At 34.9% G+C, this 24,158-nt stretch overlaps 2 long non-coding RNA genes across 3 annotated transcripts in view; one reads left to right on the top strand and one right to left on the bottom strand.

The window, feature by feature from the left end:
- LOC144291275 (uncharacterized) overlaps positions 1 to 15,024 on the bottom strand; it is a 57,788-nt gene extending 42,764 nt beyond the window's left edge. The window contains exons 1-2 of the long non-coding RNA XR_013358590.1: positions 14,955 to 15,024; positions 3,287 to 3,469 (exon numbers count right to left, since the gene is read on the bottom strand). This is a non-coding gene — a long non-coding RNA (uncharacterized LOC144291275). The remainder of the gene's footprint in view (positions 1 to 3,286; positions 3,470 to 14,954) is intronic.
- LOC144303163 (uncharacterized) overlaps positions 1 to 24,158 on the top strand; it is a 250,781-nt gene that overhangs the window by 180,149 nt on the left and 46,474 nt on the right. The gene's annotated exons all lie outside the window — the stretch shown is intronic.

Here is a 24,158-nt window from a genome sequence, read left to right as displayed (position 1 = left end):
ATACAAATCCTCTGTATTATTTTCTTGTGAAAATCTGAGTAGATTTTTGGTAGGTGTTATCATTCTGTTCTCTGTATCATTTAATATCTCTTCATACCTTAGTGCTTCATTCTGGGTAATTTTATTAGATCCATCTTCTGGCTCACTAATTTTCTCTTTAGCTAAATCAAGACTATTATTTAGCACATCCATTGAAATTTAAATTTGAAGCATAAATTTATTTATGGAACAGTTACTTGGTTCTTGTCAAAATGTGCCTCATCTAAGAAGGGCACTTGATGGGATAAGCACTGAGTATTATACCATATGTTGGCAAATGGAATTTAAATAATTTTTTTAAGTTTATAAATAACTTTAATGATATAAAGGCTGCAAAGCACATCTATAAATAATTATGAAATTAACAATATTCTTTACTGTAAATTCACACAATCAATTGACTTTCAATAAATGATTTTGTCAAACTCTAAAAAAAGTGCCTCATCATGTCTTATAGTATAATTTGTTATTCTTATGTGTCTGTTTCTTTATTTAAAAAATTCTACCCTATTTCCTGGATCTTTGGGGTATTTTATGCTGTCTGGGTTTATAGAAGGTTCCTAAAGAAGTTATTTGCATTTGGTTTTGCTAGGTTTCTGGGAGAATTATCAAATCAGTACCATTATAAACTATTTTCTTAATTTGGGCATTTTTGGCAAATTAGAAAGTAAGAATTTAAACTTGGTAATGAGGATTGCTTCTTGGCCTTTTGGCTAAGATCAAGTGTGGTAATGAGGGATGGCTGGGTGGCTTAGTGGTTGAGCATCTGCCTTCAACTCAGGGCATGATTCCGGGGTCCCGGGATTGAGTTCCCAACCCCGTGATTGGATTCCCTGCAGGGAGCCTGCTTCTCCCTCTGCCTGTGTCTCTGCCTCTGTCTCTTATAAATAAATAAGTAAACAAATAAATAAATAAAATATTTAAAAAATAAATGAATAAGCTTGGTTATGAATTTAGACTTGTTTTATACATGCACATATGCACTGATTTTTTTCCCCTTTGCCATCATAACAATGGTAAACAGACAATATTATCTGTCATTTCCTTTTATAGACTTTCTTTTTTTTTTTTTTTTTAGTACTCCTTCCTTGAGCACAGAGGCTTTGGGGTGTCATAGCTTCCTGCAAGGGTTTCTATTCCAGTTCCTATGTTGAGCAGATCCAAGTATGTTTTTTATTTCACCTGTGTGATGATTAAAGGCTGAAGCTCTAGATTACTATGCTTGCATAAGGCACAAAGAAAGCCACTTAGCATCTATTCCCCATTCTAGATTTTCTTCTGTTTGGGGTCTTAACTTCTGAGGATTTCTCCTATTTTCTCATGATGTTAGCTATGTACTGAGAAGGAATTTTAAAGCAGAATTATATGAGCATATTTAGATGTTTTGTAGCTGGAACATTTGAGAATAACTGGAATTTCATAATGCTAAATGCCATTTTCAACTTCTTTTTTGGCTGTGACATTTTAATGTAAAGTATAAACAATTAAGCAAACAAGGTAAAACTTATTCTGGTTGTTATGGAATTGGTTGGCCTCAACTTCCATTTGCTCATCACTAACATCCCACATATTTTAGAATAAACTAACAGAGACTGCCAAAGTAGAACAATAGATCAATAGGAAAATGTCCCCAACTTCCAAAAATTCACACTACCGAGACATTTGGAAAATATCTCATTTTAAAGTGTGGGACTACCCATCTTCATTTGTGAATATCACAGATTTACTTGTTCTGGAACATTTTACCATGAATGTGAATAGCTCAACAAGAGATGTTAGTTAGCTTCATGGATGTTAGCAAATCTTGTTTGCAAGTTTGAAGGGGAAAGCCAATTCCATTTTGAGGAGGTGTACCTTACAGAATATCTGGGAATTGGAAACCACCACCACCACCAACAGCAACAACAGTGTTTTGCAAGGGACTGAACCACTTTAAAAGGCAAATGAATATCTGCTTTCTGCAGTATAAATAGCTTTCCATCGCGATGAAACAACAACATGGATATCAAGATTTACCTGCGTTTTATACCCATCAAATCAATATAGAAAGATGAGGTTAAAAATTCTGCTGCTTCTGTGGAATGAGAATGAACCATGTTTTACAGTAATGCCAATAAGATGAGCAAAAGAGCAAATGCTGAGGGCTTTTATTTAGGAGCTCTATCCTAAATGGGGTGTGCATAAGATATCAAGTATTAAGATGCATTGCAGTTGTAAGAAAATCTGGTTTGTACGAGACACATAAGGGGTCTTTTACTCCTAAAGAGATTGGCATGCCATAAAGTCAAAAGTAATCTGATCTATTTAGCACATATTTTAAGCAGCAAAAATAAGGTATCATTTAGTATAGTACTGAAACCTCTGGGCTCATCTTAAAACTTACTTAATGAACGTCAAGGAGTAATAGATGACTGAAATATAAAAAAAATATGGCAGCCCTCAACAGAAGGACAGCTTGGCAACTGCAGGAAAACTGTCCAAGAGAACAAACTTACTTTTTGCTACCTTTCATCTGTGGGGATCTTCATCTTTTTTTGGCTCTTGGACCTGTATATTGCTTAATGTTTTTTCTCGATTACCAAAATTGCCTGCACATCCCAACACGCACTACCTTCTCCCTCATTCTCACTTCATTTTTCCTTAGTATCTGTTTTTCAGTTTGAGCAAGGACTTGAAGGTTTAACTAAAGCAATAGGTCATCCATGAAGCTTAAATCCAAGGGAATTTTCTCAAGAGAAATTAAATATATAGGGAATCTATTATAAGAACTTTTTAAAAGATTTTATTTATTTATTTGACAGAGAGAGAGCAAGAGTGAACATAAGCAGGGGGAGCAGCAAGCAGAGGGAGAGGGAGAAGCAGGCTCTCTGTTGAGCAAGGATCCAGGTGTGGGGCTCCATCCCAGGACCCGGGGATCATGACCTGAGGTGAAGGGAGACACTGAACAGACTGAGCCCTGAGAATTTAAAATAGCAGAGTATTTTTTGATAAATCACATTAATAGGAAGAATAAACAGGTTATAGAAAATAGTTAATAAACAATATAAATATTAAATATAATATTTAATGTAATATATTTAACATAAGAAAATGTATATTAAACTGATAAAATAGTCAGTGACAATATATGATTTATGCTAGAATGGCCTTAGCTAATAACCACCAGCTCCGTTTTTCTTCATCTTCTCCATTTCTGGAATTCAGCCCTAAAAATACTTTGTCACATCAGTTATATTCTAGACATTACCTTGCTTTTAATCCTTGTGGTATTGTCACACATGTCTTCTGTTGAATTGCTTTCACTGTGCCCCTCCTTCTGAGTATTCACAGCTTGTGAGCACCTCTATTTTGACTCAGTGAGGCTTTTCCATGCCTCTTCTTTTCAGAATCCTTCCTTGGTATTTACTGCCATGTTTCTCTCCCGGGTGAACTTAGAAGTAAAATAGAACAACAAACCAACAAATGAAATACCAACTGGAAAACACAGACGTTCACAGAGTATCACCAAATCCTATCAGAATAGCATGGTTTACACTGTCCCTCTCGGAGTGTTAATTTCTCTGCGACATTTGTCATTTCCTCAACTGGCATCTTTTACTTGCTGGCCTGTTTGTGGTCTGTGAAATCCTGCTAGAATGTAAGCTCCAAGAGAGCTGGAGCTTTGTCTGGTTTCTTTTCTTTCTGGAATACCTGTGCCAATAACAGGACCCATCCGAAGGCAGGTGCTCAAAGACTTTTGTTGAGTGAATGAATGGCTAGAGGAAGATGGATGTAGGTCAGGAACTTACTTTAAATAATTCCATGAAATATGGGAGACTTGGCAGTATTACTGAATTGTGCAGCCAGTGGAAGATACCAAACACTCTTTGGGAGTTTAAACAATTTTATTTTGGAATTAGTGAATGTACATTTTTTTAAAATTTTTTATTTATTTATGATAGTCACACAGAGAGAGAGAGAGAGGCAGAGACATAGGCAGAAGGAGAAGCAGGCTCCATGCACCGGGAGCCCGATGTGGGATTTGATCCCGGGTCTCCAGGATCGCGCCCTGGGCCAAAGGCAGGCGCCAAACCGCTGCGCCACCCAGGGATCCCAGTGAATGTACATTTTAAAACGTGTTGATATTTGTCACCTTCCTCTGAAATTATGTAAATAATTGAGCAAGAAAGGAAAGGTAGCTGCATTTCCTGTAATGATCTTAGGCTCTGTAGATATGCTTTATAGAAATCATAAACATGATAAATTTCTCTCCTCTTTTAAATCATGTTTGAATAATTGGCACTCAGACCAAGTTCTTAAGTAAAGGGAGAAATAAATGGAAAAAGAACTGAAAAGTACAAAGCAAAAAGTAATTATATACACACATGATACCTCCATAATGTGCATTTTCACCTGTTAATTCTTGCAATGTAAATTTTAGGATGTGTATATGCCATGCTGCCTTAAATATGATAATAATAATAATAGTAATAATAATCATAATAAGATTAGCACGCATAAATTACATTTCACATACATCAATTTATGCTAGATATTACATACACATTTTGCAGGAAAAGTAATAGATTAGAGGAGGTATAGCACCATCACACCTTGTAAACCTAATCGTTAGGGCTCCACTTAACCGCATGCTTTATATTTTAAAAACTCCTAAAAAAAAAAAAAAAACATCTGGACCATAATCTTTTGCATATGGTCTTTTTTGTTACATGTTGTGTTACATATTGTGAACTTCCCTTATGTATTAAAACTGTAAAAACATTTTTCTTCTAAAATTATGGAGGTCATATATCTTTTGGGGTCTATCCTTAGACACCTTCTCTCTGCTCATTCATGATAAATTGATTTCTTTTCTTTTTTTTTTAAGATTTTATTTATTTATTTATTCATGAGAGACAGAGAGAGAGAGAGAGAGAGAGGCAGAGACACAGGCAGAGGGAGAAGCAGGCTCCATGCAGGGAGCCTGTTGTGGAACTGGGTCTCCAGGATCAGGCTCTGGGCTGAAAGCAGCGCTAAACTGCTGAACCACCCAGGCTGCCCTTGATTTGCTTTTCTAACCCCCACCAACCCCTACTGTTTGAAGAGTCCCCAATGTTAAATTTAGACCTCCCTCCAAATTTCTTGAATCAGAATAGAAGTGGATTTCTGGGAGAAGATAATGCTTAAGTTTAAGAAATATGCAGTAGGGGCACCTGGGTGGCTCAGTGGTTGAGTGTCTGCCTTCAGCTCAGGTCGTGATCCCAGAGTCCTAGGTCCCACATCAGGCTCTCAGCAGGGAAGCCTGCCTCTAACCTCTGCCTATGTCTCTGCCCTCTCTCTCCATGTCTGTCATGAATCAATAAATAAAAATCTTTATAAAAAGAAAAGGAAATATGCAGTATTTTAGTTAGAACTAGTATATGGACCTGGAGCTTTTTTTTTTTTTTCTCAATCGTATCAGAATTATTAGAGAAATATGTGAATAAATTCCTAGTAACCTTAAAATGTTAGAAGTGGCACAAGCACACCAGAATGGTAAGGTTTTCTGGAGATTGACAGAGAAGCCTAGCAGATATGACGGCTCTGTTACACCATCAGATGTCAGAGGGGACTTAGAAAATAAGTGTTTATCAGGAACGATGTAAAGATAATGCTAAGAGATCTGAAGGGACAGAATCTGGAAGAAGAATCTGGACACGGGCAAAATTCAACTGGGAATTATTTCAGAAACCCTGTGCATCAGTTTCCCAAGCATCCGATTCCAACATTTTCTTACAGAAAAGAATCTTGAAGTAACTGTATAGGCCTAAAAATGATAAAGGCAGACAGAAATGACAGGAGAACTTCCCTACTCAAGAAGCAGTCGCCACATGCCCTGTCTGGACACTTAACACATCCTGTTTGAGGACATTAAACATTGTTTTCAGAGCTAACAAAAGACTTTAAAAGCCCACCAAGTGCCAGAAAGAAGAAAAGATATTCTAAAACCAAAAAGGGAGGAACACAGTGTACGTAAAATGCAATGAGGATCCACCAGCATCACCAACAAAGAGGGCTTGAAATAAGGAAGCAATGTCCCAGTCTTCTGAGGAAAGAATGCCTTGAATCCTGTTTTCTGTACTTTGCCAAAACGACATTCAAGTATGAGGACATGATAAAGACAGTTTTACATATATAGGAAAGAAACATTTTCATCCTCAAACTTTTTCATAATGCATTATTTGAGAATATATTTCTACAAAACAAAACATAAATCCCAGGGGGGGAAAGAAAGCTATGGGCTTCAAGGAATATTATGGAATAAGGCATCTGTAAATGTTACGACCATTGAAATAATTATAAACACAGCGGTTGTCAATCTTCAGATAACCATTAGAGAATGATTTGTAAAAATGTGGAGACATAAACAAAATTATTGCAAGATGAAAGTAAAAGTCCCAGGTGATTTCAACAACATGGAATAGCATTGGACACGGGAGAGAAAATAAGAGCAAGTCAAGAATTTGTATTGGTTTGAGGGAGGAAATGAAAAACTCTTAAACACTGTAAATGTGTGTGCTAGTTTCATAAGGCTTCCGTGATAGTTACCACAAACTGGATGGTTTAAAACGATAGAAGTTTATTCTCTCACAGTTTCTGCAGGCCAGAAGTCCAAAATCAAGATGTTGACAGGGTTGGTTCCTTTTGGACATTCTGAGGGAGAATCAATTCCATGACTCCTTGATTGCTTTTCGTGGCAACCATTAGTTCTGGGTGTTCTTTGGCTTGCCCATGGATTGCTTCAGTCTCTACGTTCATCTTTATAAATCCTTCCCTCTGTGTCTCGGTCTCTTGTAAAGATTCCCTTCATTGGAATTTAGAGCTCACCCAATCTAGAATGATGTCATCTTGGTATTCTTACATAAACTACACCTACAAAGACCCTTTTTCCAAATAAGGTTATATTCATAGGTATGTATATTCATAGGTATGGATATGCCTTGACCCACTACAATGCCTTCACATCTATTAAAAAACAAGAATAGAGATCCCTGGGTGACTCAGCAGCTTAGTGCCTGCCTTTGGCTGGGGCGTGATCCTTGAGTCTAGGGATCAACTCCCACATCAGACTCCCTGTATGGAACCTGCTTCTCCCTCTACTGTGTCTCTGCTTCTCTCTCTTTCTGTGTCTCTCATGAATAAATGAATAAAATGTTTAAAAACAAATCAAACAAAAAAACAAAAATTAACTCTTGTAGTACTTATATCAAACACTTCTAGCTTTAGATGTATTAACTGATGTAACTTTCCCAATAACCCTATGAACTATGTACTATTATTTCTAGTTTATTGATAAGGAAACTGAGGCACAGAGAGTTTAAGTAATTTACCCAAGACCACATGGCTGACAAGTGGTAAAGCAAGGGTTAGAATCTGTGTCTAGCTCTAGAATTTATGCTCTTAACCACTATGTTTGTTAAATTTCGATGCTACAAATTAATTACATACAAGAAGAGAAGTGAAATGTGTGATATCCAAACTACGAGGCGAAACAGAACTGCAACAAAGAGTGCTCCAACAATTCTAGAGAAGGTGGAAAAGTTCGGAGAGATATCTCCAGGAAAAGAGATAGCATGGAGAAGAAATCAAAATAAGATGGCTGTTATCAATTTAAGTAAAATATAGAAATTTTAAGGAAAACAAAAAATAAAGTGAATTCCTACAACACACCAGTCAAGAGACAGCTGAAACAAGTGCTGTATGAATATGGGAGGTAAAGTAATGAAAAGAGATTAATAGTCACATTTTTAAGAAAAATGAATAGTTGCAGAATTCTTCACAGATTGGCCAGAGAATATTTTTAAAGTGCAGATGGGATGGTGTAATTCTCAGTTTCAGAACCCTCCAATGACTTGGTTCTACATTTTGAATGAGGTATCTACTCCTTCTTCAATGGCCTACAAAGTCACAAATCATCTAATTGGTCCATCTGACTTTATATCTTGTCTCTTCCTCTCCCAATTTCCCTTGCTTACTATGTTCTCAGTTCACTGAGATTTTCGTTCCTCAAACTTGGCTGTGCAATCTCTCTTCTCTCTTGCTCTGGCACTCCCTTGATGTGGTTCCTATTCATCATTCGGATCTAAGGTCACAGATCACTTCTTCAGAGCTGTCCTCCCCACATTATCTAAAGTGACCTGTTGTTATGCTCTAGCACTTTGCCTTAATTATTTTCTTCCCAATTATTTTAACGGCTTGATATTACTTGTTTGGAAAAGTCATTTACAATTGCTCACAAAGTCATCAACTTTACACCATAATTATCTATTAAATGAGTCCTCCTTCAGTGGTACCACAATAATCCAGGCCTCCAAGAATCCAGGGAGTGTTGTATACGAAGGTATTTGAGGTCAGTGTTAGAAGATGAGCATGGATTAGGCTTTATTTTGGTAAATAGTGGTAATTTGTGAGCAAATACTAAAGAATTTTAAATATATAGAGAACGTGGAGAATAGATGGAGTGTCAGTGATTCTCTTGCAGTCAGTCATACTATTACACATCAGCACTCTTATTCTGAATATCATCTATTTGGCCCTTTCGGTGCACTCTACATTCTTCTCCCAGTTGCTTGATGCCTGGGTGGCTGACCACGTCAAAGGGCTCTCTTGTTTTCCTTGTGGGAGCATGGCAGGGATTGACGATGATTCTGGCTTGGGGGACAAAACACTCTCCTATGTGGTTTCTCTACACTCTGACCTCACCTTCGTAAATAGTTATTTTATTAAATTCTGCTCACATTAGTTTGAATGTGCCATTTGTTTCTTGCTGAGACACTGACTAATACATATGTATTTCCTTTGAGTATTTCCAATTGCCAAGAGTACATACTTCATTTTCTCCCTTACAATTATTAATTGAGTGCTTACCATGTGCCAAGCACTGTGACAGACCACGGGGACTTTGCAGTGAACAAAATAGATGAAAACCATTGCCCTTGTGAAGCTTACATCCCAGTTGATAATTACAATGAATAAAATAAATGTGCAAAATTATGTGAGATATAGCGATACAGATTATGAAGAAAAATAAAGCAGAGGAGGAGGAGAGCAATTTTGGAGGAGGCTGAAATTTAAAATGGGGTGGCCAGGGAAGGTTCCACAGAAAAAGTTCCATTTGAGTGAAGAAATGAAAGAGGTAAGGAAGCCAACCATGAAGATTTCTGGTAATGAACATAACCAGGCAGAGAAAATAGCAAATGGTCCAGTCACATGTGGGCCTGATATTTTCAAGGATCTATCAGAAGGCCAGGGTGATAGATAGAATGGGATAAGTCAGGGAGAAGAGGAGATGACCTGAGTGAGGATGGATCCCGTAGGATCCCAAAGGCCACTGTAAAGACTTTGGATTTCACTCAGAGTGAAAAAAAAGTGGGTGTCGGAAGGTTTGGAGCTATGGTACAAGTTGACTCTCATTTTACATTGGTTGTTGTATTTGTTTTTTTTCAAAATGTATGTATGTGCATGGGTGCATATTTTAGAATAAAGGAGAAACAGCAAAGATATAAATAAAAGTTATTTATAGATTATCTGGCTGGCACAGTCAGTAGAGCATGTGACTCTTGATCTCGGGGTTGTGAATTCAAGCCCCATGTTGGGTGTAGAGATTACTTAAAAATAGAAAAAGAATCTTTTAAAAAAATTTAAGAACTTAATATCATTCCAGAAGAAGGGTAACAATGACCAAAACTATGTCAGTGGCAATGGAATTGTTGATAATGAGATATGAAATAGACTCAAGACAGATTTTGAAACTGGAATCAGCATGATTTTCTAATGGATTCAATCATTCAGCATGTATTTGTTGAAGGCTTACCATGGGCTAAGAATTTTGTTAGGTGCCTGGGATAGCAGAGTGAGAACAAAGATTCCTACTCTTACAGAACTTAAAATAGAACGATGATATGCAGGCAATAAACAGTGAGCCAAATAAATAAAGCATATAGTACGTTATCTGTTATTAAGTGCTATTTGAAAAAAAGGTCTTGAGTGAAGAAAGACAATAGTGGTGAGTTAAGTTAATAGGTCATGACTCCTTGAGTGGGTGATATTTCAATAAACAGTTGAGGGAAGAGTGGAAATCAGCAAACTTAAGGAAAGACTTCTTTAGGAAGAAAGAACAACTAAAGCAAAGCCATAATGTAGGCACACCAGGAACCACAAGAAGGCTGTGGAGCTGAAGTGCATCAGTGAGGGACAATGTATTAAGACTGGATGTTAGAGGAGTAACAGGCTACAGACTTTAGAATGCTCCATAAGCCATTGTAAGGACTTGGGCTCATACTCTGCAGTAAGGATAGTTGCAAGGTTTGTGTGGAGGAGTGACAAGATCTACCCTTTATTTTTTATTTTAATAGGACTATTGAAGTTGCAAGATTGAGAATAGGCTCTCAATGTCAAGTTTGAAGCAGGAAGACCTGCTCTGAATTGGGATATATGGAAAAAAAAAAAAAAAGAACCAGATAGAATTGCCATTTAACAATATGGAAAACCGTGGAGGAAATTAAGTTATAGGGAGGATTGTGGGAAGATTCGGATCTTGGTATTGGACATATTAAGAGCAAAACACTCTCAGATATTCATTCTTCATTTTTTTTTTTTTTTCATGAGGAAGAACTTCTAATTTCTATCATTTCAAAGCAGTAAGTTACTTAACAGACGGATTTAGGAAAAGCAAGTGGACACACCCAGCTTAGCCAGCTCTTTTGCTCTTTTATTTTGCAGGGGAAAAATGCATTCTCCAACTCTCTGCCACGTAAGTTTTAAAGATTCAAGGCCTAGTGGAGGTGTCTATGTTTAGTAAGCAATTGTGCTTGACTAGATGAGTAAACTTAAATCTTTAGTGAAGTGTTAGTAAGCCTTATTTGCTGTAGGTCTTCTCCAAAGACCTTTATAGGGAATGAAAGTAATCATTTGAATTTCTGTATGATAGTCTTCATGTCAATCTACTGGTCCTTTTGAATACTGGGCATGGGAGAAAATTGGCATGATTTCTGTTCTTCAATCTCAAGTTTTAAAAAAATGAATATAGAGTGAATTTTACACTAAAGATTATTATTAAGAAGCAACCTTCATATCCAAGTCTTCTCAATTTTGAAGGTAAAATTGAATTTGACCTTTAACTAAAGATCAATTCCACTGGGTAACCAATTTGGACTGATTCCACTGGCGATCACCTAAGAGTATCCTGGCATTGTAAATGGCCATTAAAAGCCATCAGTGCTATAATTCTTTTAGAAACAGATAGTTATGTGAGAGTCATATGATGGTTATTGCTTTATGATTTAGATATTATTTAATGAACAGTTGGAAATATCTATCAAGTCTAACTTGACACAAGAGGACAGAGAGGATCTCCATCTCAGCCAAGAATACTTGGGAAAAATGCTGTAATTTCCAAAAGCATACCCTTCAAACTGACAATAATAGCATATTATCCATTTGCTTTACATCTTTCACTTAAAATTATCAAAACAGTTTGCAGTACTTGACTTCAGTCTTATGTGTTAACTAGAGTCATAGCTATAGATCATTAGAACTGCCCATCACCGTCATCACAGGTCATGCTAGGTGAGGAGTTTTAACATTTTTTTGTGCCATTTGGGCAGTATTTTGAAACCTTCCCAGAGTAATAGTTTTAAATATATAGAAGCCCAAGGTAAAAATCATATTGAAATATATTGCAGGGTACCTTTCAAGGGTACCCACTTTCCTTGTTTTGCTTAAACATTGCACCTATTCACAAGTTTGAAGACTTTTTTTTTCAATGAGAATAGCATTACTTTATTAGATTCTTGCCATTGGTTTATCGTTTTCACTGCATCTATATTGCTCATAAAGTGTTACAAAAATTACCTTCATTGTAAACATGTTATGATTTATATAAACATGTGGCTCTTTGTTTAGATTTCTTTTTGGTCTTGGGGTGCCTGGGTGGCTCAGTGGTTGAGCTCTCCTAATGGTTCAGGGTGTGATCCCAGGTTCCAGGTATTGAGTCCCTCATCAGGCTCCCTGCATGGAGCCTGCTTCTCCCTTTGCCTATGTCTCTGTGTCTCTCATGAATAAATAAAATAAAATCTTAAAAAAAGATTTATTTTTGTTCCTAATGACCCAAACCCTTATAAAGCAATGTTATTGAAACTTCATAATTTACATAAAACATACTTGTATTTTTTTTTAAATTTATTTATGATAGTCACAGAGAGAGAGAGAGGCAGAGACACAGGCAGAGGGAGAAGCAGGCTCCATGCACTGGGAGCCCGACGTGGGACTCGATCCCGGGTCTCCAGGATCGCGCCCTGGGCCAAAGGCAGGCGCCAAACCGCTGCGCCACCCAGGGATCCCAACATACTTGTATTTTATATCTTCCTTCAAATATATGCACATCTACATCTGTTTTCTAATGTAACCCAAGTTTCTTGAGCCAATGCTCGTGGACCCAGACAATCTTCAAGATGCTAGGAATTCAGCTCTGAATAAGATAGAGAAAATAAGACAAAAATAAATAAATAAATAAATAAATAAAGCAACAAAGGAAGAAAGGAAGGAACAAACTAAAGAGGGGAGAGAGAGAGAAAGAGGAAGGATAGGGAAAGAAAGGGAGGAAATATGATATAAAATAAGGTGTAACAAAGAAATAAAAAATGACAGGAACACACACACACAATGGAATATTATTCTGCCGTTAAGAAGAATTAAATCTTGTCATTTGCATTGTCTTTTGCAATACAGATCTCGTTTCGGCAACTAGAGGTGACTAGAGGGTATTATGCTAACTGAAATCAGTCAGTCAGAGAAAGACAAATACCATATGATTTAACTCATATGCAGAATTTAAGAAACGAAAGAGATCGACCTAAGGGGAAAGGAAGGAAAAATAAAATAAGATAAAAACAGAGATGGAGGCAAATTATAAGAGACTCATAACTAGAGGAAACAAACAGGGTTGCTGGAAGGGAATGGGTGGGGGGGTGGGGCAATTGACTGATGGACAATAAAGAGGGCACTTGAAGTAATGAGCACTGTTGAATCACTAAATTCTACTTCTGAAACTAATAATACACTCTATGTCAACTAATTTGAATTTAAATAAAAAGGAAAAATAAATAAATAAAACCAAGTAGAAAGAGTACGGAATGTAGACAGCTAATTATTTGAACTTTGGCATTATTATTTGTTGTTTTGTTTATCTTAGGAAGGTTACTAAAAATGTCTAGACTCAGTTTTCTCATCCATAAAATGGGTGAGCTCACCTACTTTGCAGAACTGTTGTAAAGACAGAAATAATATAAATAAAATGGGAGTACATAGAAACTCAAATTCTTATTCAGTTGTTCTTATAAATTTTCTCGGTAGTCAAAAACTAATTATCAGACTAAATAAAAAGGTATTGCAAGTTATCATCCAACCTTAGGAAAAAATAGGAATTCTGAGTCAAAAATTTTTGCTTAAATTAAAACAAGAAATAGATATATTTTCCTATTTTAAGCTCAGGACTCCATAGTAAGATGTTTCCACATACACTCCACAGAAAGTTGAATTGAGTCAATCCCATTAATGACATAAACAGTTCAAGAATCACTAGGAAAGGCAGCCTGAGTGGCTCAGCAGTTTAGCTCCACCTTCAGCCCAGGGCGCAATCCGAGTCCTGGAATGGAGTCCCACATTGGGCTCCCTGCATGGAGCCTGCTTCTCCCTCTGCCTATGTCTCTGCCTCTCTCTCTCTTTCTCTCTGTGTGTCTCTCGTGAATAAGTAAATAAAATCTTTAAAAAAAAAGAATCACTAGAAAAATTTTTAAAAAATTATTCTAGTGGATGACCTGAAGGATAGTAGTCACCACAGTTGCCAAAACGAGATCAGTATTTTCCAAAGAATTACTTGTCTTGAAGTTAAAGCCGTGGCCTGTAATTAAGAACATACTTTTCAGCAAGGCCTGTACTGACGCTCAATATAAATTATGTCCACTTTCGGTAGTCTACTATAGCAGTTTGTTCTTGGCTTTATAGCATCTATAAAGCAAGTGGCATCTATAGAGCATATCACAATTTATAATTATATATTTAAGTTTGTGTTTACTTGTCCACTGTCTGTTTTATACACTAGATCTTAAGTGTCTAGAGAATAGAGACTAAGTCTCAACCCTCTAGCACAGTGACTTGTCACATAGTAAAGGCTCAATAAATATCAATTTAATGAATAAATGGATTGGTGAGTTTATTGAGAAATAAAAACATTATTACTCTCTCCAGACATTCTCATCTGACAGATTTGCCTTCAGCAAAGACAACACAATAAATTGTATATTTATTTACTTGTCCATTACATAGAGGTACTGGATAAATCCATGGAATATTGTTGGCAAAACACTTTAAAATTTCCAGCAACAACATATTTTGAATATCAAGTATGACATCTTACTTTTTATAGCTTTTTTATATCCAAGGAAAAGAAGGCATCAGAGCTTTGGAGATGGAATATTGAGGAAGCAGGAAAGCAAAACAAATACACAAACAACAAAAACAGGATATAGCAGAAGAAAGTGAAAATGAGTAAGAAAAAGTCAAACAAATATATAGGTATATATAGGTGCAAGTGAGAGGTAAATTGAAACAAACTCTTAAAAAAAAAAGGATCAAATTCACATCAGTATATAAGTAGGCTAGGTTATAAAGCTATGTGACATTTCACATTTTCATAATTTGGCCCAGGTAAAATGTTCTACACTATTTTCCATTGCTTAGCTTTTTTGGTTAATATTCCCAGTGAATTACTACCTCTCAGTAGTTGTTTCTGCCTTCCATTCTGCCTGGAACACCTCCACCTGCCTATCATTAGATTTCTCCTTGTATTCATCTCTCAACACTCCATCAAGATCCCAATTTCTCTGTTACAGACTTACCATTATGTCTGTTGAAGAAGCTAAAACTTAGGGGTAAGAAGACAATGTAAGTTTACACAATTGGTGAAGCATTCGGGTTAGAATATAGAAGACTGTTTCCATAGCATCACAAAGTCTGTGACTCATAGCATGCTTTGCTCCAGGATAGAGAACAACCTTATCCATCACGAATGCCAGAACATGCATAACCTGGTCAACATAAGGAACAAGAATAGTTAGTAGAGACCCATTAGATTATAGTTACTATCAAACCAGAGGCAAACATTATAGGGCCGTCTGCTATATTTGTTTTCCCAAGTATGCTGAATGAAGTAGATGGAAGAAAACCCCATAGCAGTTGGCTAATGCAGAGATAGCCTAAAAGTGCATAATATATGATAATTCTTAATATTAAAGGATACATTTGCAGGTATGTAAGGAAATTGGATGATCAAATTCCTATTCAACTATGAAGTGATTTGCAAAATATTATGAAAGGCATAATCTTAAGTAGGTGATTTCCTTTTTCCCTTTAATACTGAATATAACCTCATTAATTTTAATATGTACCTGTTAAGGGAAAACATATCCATGGGCATCTCAGAGAGAGCTCAACGGTATTTTTAACTTAGGAGTATAGTTACACAATATAAAATCAGTATCTATTGGTTATTAAAATGTTTCATTCTTGTTTGATGTTTACACTGTTTGGTTGGCATTTTTCTTCATTTCCTTTATTTAAAGATCTGAACAGGTGAATATAAACTATAGGAACTTGCTGAGGTTCTAATTGCATAAGACTTAGGGCAATAAGTTAAATTTAATGAGTTGGCAATAAGGATATATTTTTCCTCCCATGTGATTGAAGTAACCTGAAGTAACCATAAATGGCTTAGAAAATAATAAAGCAGAGCATGTTTATAAGTTGACATTTAAGAAAAAAAATATATGTTTCTCTAGAAAACAAGAATAAGAGGATTAACGGGAATATTATAAGAAACAAAAAGAGATTCCTGATAATTTGGTTCTCTAAGACATAAAAGAAAACTTTTCACTATACAAATATTTCTGTCTTCTCTTAAGGTTCTTTGGGTTTGAAAGCACCTTAGATACATACAGAAATATATATTCTCCCTCTCTTTCTATGCATGTATATGCATATACACATATATGTATATATATAATATGTATTCTATATTACATGTATGTATACATAAAATGAGGAACACATATATAAATAAAGTAAATATTGATATATGTGTTTCTCATTTTATATATATAGAATCCAGTTACTCATTCATTATTGGAATACCTCTTCTGAGAGCAAAAATCTCATCATTTCCTGATATTGCCTATAGACACCATCTACTCATTTATTCCTTCGTTTCTTTTATAAGCATTTATTGGCATCTGTTGTTGGGTGCTTCCGATAAAAGCAACAACAATTCACGATTCCTGTCTTCAAGGAAAACAGAGCTACTGTGGGAAGGCAAATGGAAAACTATGAATGCAATAAAATATATTACTTGAGAAAAATGTTACTGAAGTAGAGAGAACACAATTGAGGGCCGACTAGACAAAATTAAATCTTGCCAAGAAAGCTCACCTTATGGAAGAATCTCAAAAAGTGATATTGTAGACCAAAGAGGCAGCAGGGCAAAGGCTTGGAGCCTTGGTACTGCATGGGTCATGGTAGAACTGCAAGACCTGCCCCATGATTTAAATTTAAAATAAAATATTTAGAGATAAGTGAAACTAAGTGATAAGCAAATATGTTTTCAGATAAGTGTAAATTTCAAGGAAACAGAGTTTGCACTAGGAATATTTAGTCGAATAAAATTCAAGGCAAAAAGCATTTTATAATACAAAATACTTATTTGTAGAAATAATGAATTATAGTAATAGAAGTTCACAATAATATAAATATCTGGTAGTAAATGAAGTTATCTCAAAATTTATATGAGAAGTTAAAATATATGAATGGGAGTTAGCATACTTATCTATATCTTTAACAAATCTCATTAGCAAAAGTTACTGAGGATATGAAAGCCATGAATTTATAATGTACACTATGTACTACCTGTTATTTTGTTATATTATATAACTCATGTTGTGTTTATATAATTAATTATATGTTACTATATATTATTTCATTATATTGTATGATAAAATCATTATATGCTATTTTATTATATATATATCTTATATACACATACCACACATTCCAACCTATAAAAAGAAAATACACCTTGTTAAGCATCAGAGTTTCATGAAAACTGAACATGTAGTAGGTCACCAAAAAATAAAAAAATAAAAACCTCAATAAATTCAAAAAGAAGTTAGTTAATGGGCCATACTGTTGGATAATAATACAAAGACACTAGATATTATCAAGAAAAGTTTGTGTTAAAAAACGCTTGGAAAATAAACAAAAATATCATAAATAACTTTGAGGTCAAAGCAGAAATTAAATTTGTCATAGCAGCTAGAGAATACAATGTAAGTGAGAGTACCACATATTATATTAATGGAATGCAGCCAAATATCCACCTAGATGAGAATTTATAAATCTAAATGCACATATTTTATGCAAGAAACACTAGGTGTGAAAGAACTCAACATGCAGCTCAAGTATTCACAACAAAGTAAAACAAACATTAAGGAGTAGAGCAGGATAAAGGAATTAATAAATAAGAAATACAAACAGAAAAGAAGAGTTAGAAAGCCAAAAGGTAGCAGAATGGGAACATAAATATAAAAGATGATTAAAAAAATAAAACAGTCAAACCTGGCAATGTCAGTTGAAAAAGAGGAAATGGACGTGGAAGAAATCACAACTATGAAACATTAGGAATAAAAGAGAATTATATTAAAATTACAGACAGTATTTTTAAAAAGGATTTATTTGTTTATTAGAGAGAGAGAGTGAGCATGAGCAGGGAGGAGTTGCAGAGGGAGAAGGAGACTCTCCACAGAGCAGGGAGGCAGATGCAGGGCTCGATCTCAGGACCCTGGAATCATGACCTGAGCCGAAGGTGGACACTTAATAGACTGAGCCACCCAGACGCAGTTATTTTTAAAGTAAAATCATTATAAGCCAAAAATTGGAAACATGAAGTGTCATAGAATATGAAAATACATTAATTATCAAGATTAAGTTAAATCACATGAAGACAAATAATTATAAAACTTAAAAACAAAAACCAAACATATCTCAAAAAAGTGTGCTACAGAAATATGATTCAGATGAATTTATGGGAAAGGTATGTCAGGATCATTTTTATGTTATTTAGACTGTTTCAGAACATAGAAAATAGTTTTTGAAGTGGACAAAAGATGGATTCCAAAACTTTCAAAACACCATGTGGCTGCTGTGCTTAAGATTATAGATTTGAAAAAAAAAAAAAAAAAGATTATAGATTTGAAGATCCTCAAGGAAACACTACCAACTTGGGCCTAGTGATATGTTAAAAATGGAATATAAGAAGAGAAATGCACTGGACCCCCAAAATTCAAGGGCTTATATTGCATTGCTTATATAGGATTATATTGCTTATATTAATATATACATATATAATCAGTTATTCAAAAAATGCTTTGAAATTTGCTCAAAACACATTTGATAAAATTAAGTGTTCACTTTTTATAAGCATTTTGAATAGAAGACTACTTTTTTTATACAGTAAGGAAAAATCTATATCAAAAATACCTTAATAGTGAAACAACATGAAGAGAAATGGATGCACAAATACTGGCAAAGAAGAAACATCATTTTTTTTTTTTTTTTTTTTTTTTTTTTAAGAAGAAACATCTTAATTACAACATGGCCCTTCCTAAAGGGTTCCACTTTCTTAAGTGGTAGGTGCTACAAAACACGCCAACAAAGCATCTCAAGCTATGGATTCAGAGTGCAACTACCTCTAATATACTTCTTCTGACTCCATAGAGAAGAAAAACAAAAACAAAAACAAAAAAAAAAACAGAACAAAACCAAAACCTCCTACTTCAAAGCAAGTGTCATCTGGCTAAATCATTCTATACTCCTCTTCCTTGCTATCATCCGCAAACATCTGGGCTAATCCTCTTATTCAACTACAGACTTTGGCCCTTGTTCTCATTGCCTTTCCATCTGAAATCCTACCATGATCCAGGGTAACTTCTAGGCCACGTGGAGAACGCACCCAATACTGGCCAAAAGCGCAACAGGGCTGCTACTTGGACTTTGTCCTCATCAGGGAAAACCTTATCTCTGCAATAATTAATTTAGTGCCTTCAATCTGTCTCCCCGACCCCTCCCATACTTCCAGCTCCTAATCTCAACTCTTTTTAGATCTCTTCTTCCACCCAACTGGAATACCCACGGCTGTGACTGTGACTGGCTGCACATTCAAATCACCCAGGGGGCTTTAAGGAAGTGTGGATGCCATTGTTTCAGAACCTCTGGGCGTTGGTGTTACCAAAGCAGCCTAAGTACTGTGCAGGCAGGTTATAAGAACCACCCCCCTAGGGTACTTATGTGTCTACTTCTTTTCTCTCTTCACTGCCTTTCCTATCCAGTTTAGATTCCAAGTGTCATCACGTGAAATTACTCTTTTGTCAATCGCTTAGACTCCCTTCTTCTGGATCCCTTTTGTTGTTTCTACCTGGTAAAGTTTAACCTTTACTGAAAACTAATGCCCTGAGCTTCTACACAGTGCTAAGAGGGAAAATGCACAATCTTACTCACTGGTATCAGTCACTAATCTGTAGTCACCAATATACACCTGCACCTATACAGGCTGCTCTGCAGTCTCACTGTGTCCACAATAAGCTCATTTTTTTCCTTTTCTCTGTGATACAATGTAGAGCCATCTCCATCTTTTTTTTTTTTCCACACCTCTAATCCCATGGCCTCACCCATCTTTCATTGATGTCTTTAAATGACAACCTGACAGTAAGAACAGAATCCTTTCCATGGAAACTCCCTGAACTACCACAACACCATAATATGCTTCTGCACAAGATTGCCTCTTTCCTCCTATTGCAATTAAGATGTGTCCTATCCAAGGCTCACCTCTCAAGTTCTTTGCTAAATCCCTCTGGTTTCTTCTCAATGGCTTTGCTGTTCTACTTATCCTTAGCTGATTAATCTAATGGAGCAGTTGCAGCTTGGGTTTAACTATGGCTCCTCACTAATTGCCTAAGTGACCATAAGCATTTGACCTAACTTCTTCATACTCAATTTTTAACTGTAAAATGGAGGAATAGAAATATTCCTATTGCATAGAGTGGTGGTGAGAAACTAAAAGTTAATATTTATAAAGACTTTAGAAGAGTAAGCACAATAACAGTGTTTGATGAACTATCCTCTCATTCTTATATATTTAATTTCTATGATTATATTCACTTCTTCTATTCAGCATCTACAGTCTTTAGAAAACGATAGCATCTCCATGTTCTCCTTCACTAACCAATGTATTTTTTTCTCCCCATTCAGAGCCAAACATATCAGAAAAGTCTGAATTCCGTCCCCACATCTGTTTCTCCTTTTCACTCCACAACCTTCTGAAATCTGGATTCAACTTCCCCCACTCTGCTGAACCTGCTCTTGTCAATGTCAACAATGATGGCCTTGTAGTTAAATCCAATAAATAATTTCCAGGCCTTATCTACCTGAACACTTGGCAGAGTTTGACACTATTGACTGCTTCTTCTTTCTTGAAATGCCCTCTTCTTATGACTTATCTCTTACTGCACTCTCCTGTTTGCCTTATACCTCTCTGACCATTTCATTTTCGTCTTTTTTGTGAGCTTCTCTTTCTCCTTGGTCTACCCTTTAATTATTGGCAATCTTCAGAATTCTGCCCTAAGCCCTTTTACTTTCTTATTTTAAAATATCTCCCTGGCTAATATTTTCTGCTTCTAGGGCATCAGTTTCCATGTATAACATGATGGATCCCAGTTTATCAATCTCCAGCTCAGATGAGGGAGTATTAGACAGTATTTAAGAACATGAATTCTGGAGATAGTAGACTTATGTTCAAAGTGTATATTCTTACTCTGCCAGTTACTACATATGTGATGGAGAAATCACTTAACTTGTCTAAGTTTCGGATCAATTCTTTGTAAAATGATGTTAAGAATAATTTGCTTTATATACTAAATAAGAAAACATGTATACATTGCTTAAAAGAATTGATGATGTCTAAAAAATATTTAACGTTTTTCATCTATTGCTGATTACCTCTACCTTTAGATTTTTATTTACTTATCTATTTATTTGGTACCTTTAGGTCTTTCTATTAGCCTGTATGACAACTGGCTATTTGACAAAACCATTAGATTTCCCATGAAGTCCTCGAATGCTAAGTCTGGATATATTTTCCCAAGCTCTCTTTTCTTTGTGCATTTCCTAACTTATTGGGTGGCATAGTTCTCAATAAGAACTTTATTCCCAACATTATCCTCTTATTTGGTATCTTTTTAACATCTGTGCATTTCTAGTTATGTTGCCCTTTCCATTTCTCATACTGTTTATTTTTTCTTCTCTCTTTTACTTTGAACAATCCTCACAGATATTTGTCTATTAATGTATTCAAAGAACCAACTTTTATGTGTTTTAAAAATAATTTTATAATTGTTTTGCATTTTTTGATTCTGCTCTTAAGTTTATTATGTCCTTTTTTTTCTGTTAGGGCTTCTGTTCTATTTTCTTTAGTTGCACACTTAACTCATTAATATTCAGCTTTTTAAAATATAAGAACTTAGCAAATTTCCTTCTAAATAAAAGTTTTAATATGTAGTATTTTTGTTATAATTAAATTATAACAATTTTAGAATAATACATGAATTTTATGTGTGTGTGTATGTGTCTGTCGGTGTGTGTGTAATGTCTTTTTTCAATTAATAGCCTTATACGGACCATAGTTTGGAATTTGTTAAAATCTACCTAATTATCCATATATAATCTTTATAAATTTTTTAGATGCTTAAAAAGTTCATATTCCATTATTTTCAGATGCAGGACTCCATAGAAGTTTATCTCTAGATTATAATTTTGTCCAAGTGTTTACATTTTTATTTATTACCTTTTCCAGGTTAATGTGGCAAGAACTAAAAGAAATATGTTAAATTTGTTGCAGGGATGAAGGATTTATTAACTTTTCTTACTAGCTTTATCAACATTATATTTATTCTGAAATAGTTTTATTTGGAGCATACAAATATATAATTATTAGAGGATCTGAATATATTTAGTCTTATCATTCTGTGATAACCATTTATATCCCTAAAAATATTTTTTGATCTTAAGATATATTTTTCCCCTATTAAGATAGTTATGTCAGTTTTCTTTTGGTTAGTATTTGTTTTATATATCTTTTTTATCATTTTACTTTAAGCCTTTCCAAGTCTTTAGCTTTTAGCTATTTCTCTATAAACAGCATATAGCTTCACTTTAAAATCCAGTTTGCTAATTTGTTTCTTGATAAGTATAATACATATATTTATTTCTATGATTATCATATATTATGCCTGTTTCCATTATCTTACTTTTTAATTTTTAGTTGTTTCTCTTTTACCATTTTTCTTACTATTTTAAAATTTGAGTTCATTATTTTTTCCTCATTTTTTAAATTAAAAATACCCTTGGAATTTTATCATTCAAATTTAGTTTTAGAGTTCAAAATTACTACCATAGAACATGTTAAATTGATCATTCTCCTGACTTGCATAATATGTGCATGTTGTGTTTTAGTTTGACTTTCTATCTTGCTTCAATGTATTCTAAAGAACTATTTAAAATTCTTTAGAATTTTCTTTAATTCTGTTTCCTTGTGTTGACTTCTCATCTTCACATGGATTATTTTTATATAGTGTTCTCTAAGGTAGATTTTGCTGGTTATACCATTCTAAGTTAGCAGTTATTTCTCTTGGCATGTTGAAGATATCTTCCAACTACCTTCTGGCTTCCAATGATGTTCTAATTATTCATTTGTTGATCATCTGTTCTTCCTCTTTGGCTGTTTTTGAATTATTTAAATTATTTTTATTTCATAGTTATACAAGAATTATATTCTACTTTTTGAGTTGAAGATATTCTAATGTAAGACACACTAAAATAAGGAAGAAAAGAGCAGTCACAATGGACAGTGTTCAGAGGAAAATGGATCTGAAATCAGAAGTCTAGGATTTGTGTCCCTGCTTTGTCACTTCTTAGCTGTGTGATGTTGGACAAGTCACAAAACCTCCCTGAGTCCCAGAATCCCCCTCATTCAAGTAAGGATAAAAATATCAACCTCAGAGGGTTGTTAAGAAGACCAGATGAGACAGCATGTAGACACAATGAGCTCAGTGCCTAGTTCAAAGAAGTACCCAAGAGATTATGCCAAGTCAAGAAAAGTACACTAAAGTACACTTCCTTAACCTCTAATTTAGATTGTCAGTCGTGCACCATCTGTGAGCTGCTAGAGTTGTAAAAGTCCAGGAAAGCAGTCTGATAAGGTTATAAATCAATCACCAAAATAGCTAACATTGTTGGATACTTACTATGTTCTTCAAATTGTTTTTAAGGGATTTTTGTCTTTATTCTTCTGTAATTTTACTGCAACTTGCTTGTTTCAATTTCTTTATGTTTATCCTATTTGAGGATGAGGATGTTTCCTGAATTTGTGGATCTTTATTTTCATCAATCCTGAAAAAATCTATAATCTCTTTAAATATTGCCTCTCTTCTATTCTCCCCATTTGGGACTGATTTATATGCTGAGACTACTTATATTATCCTTTATATCTTTCATACTTTAGATTTTTTGTCCTTTTCTTTGGTCTTTCTGGTTCCTATGGACTATTTTTGGACAAATATTCTAGTTCACTAATTCTCTCTTCAGCTGTAATCATTCTGTTTAATTTAGTCAACTGAAGTTTTTATTTCAACCACTGTATGTTTAGTTTTAGAAGTTATATAGTTAAAAATGTATCTGTCCATTTCTAACAAAGTTTTAATTGAGAACATTTAAGACTGAAGTGTCTAATTATGTTTCAAGTACATGAACTTCTGTATTCAGTGTCTAAAATTTCCATCAACTGCAGGAATTTTTTGGTTTAATTTCTTGTTTTTGCCTTTTTGCTGATGCTCAGGCATGGGAAGCATTTCAGCCCCTTCTGAGGCCCTAGGCTCAGCACTACAGACTCAAATCCCCTTTTCCAATATCTTAAAATTCCCCAATGGCATTGTTGCTATTGTTGA

The sequence above is a fragment of the Canis aureus genome, chromosome 2, assembly GCF_053574225.1.
Source record: "Canis aureus isolate CA01 chromosome 2, VMU_Caureus_v.1.0, whole genome shotgun sequence".
NCBI lineage: Eukaryota > Metazoa > Chordata > Mammalia > Carnivora > Canidae > Canis > Canis aureus.
Note: the sequence above shows the minus strand (reverse complement) of the source record. Positions and strands in the feature narration are given on the sequence as shown.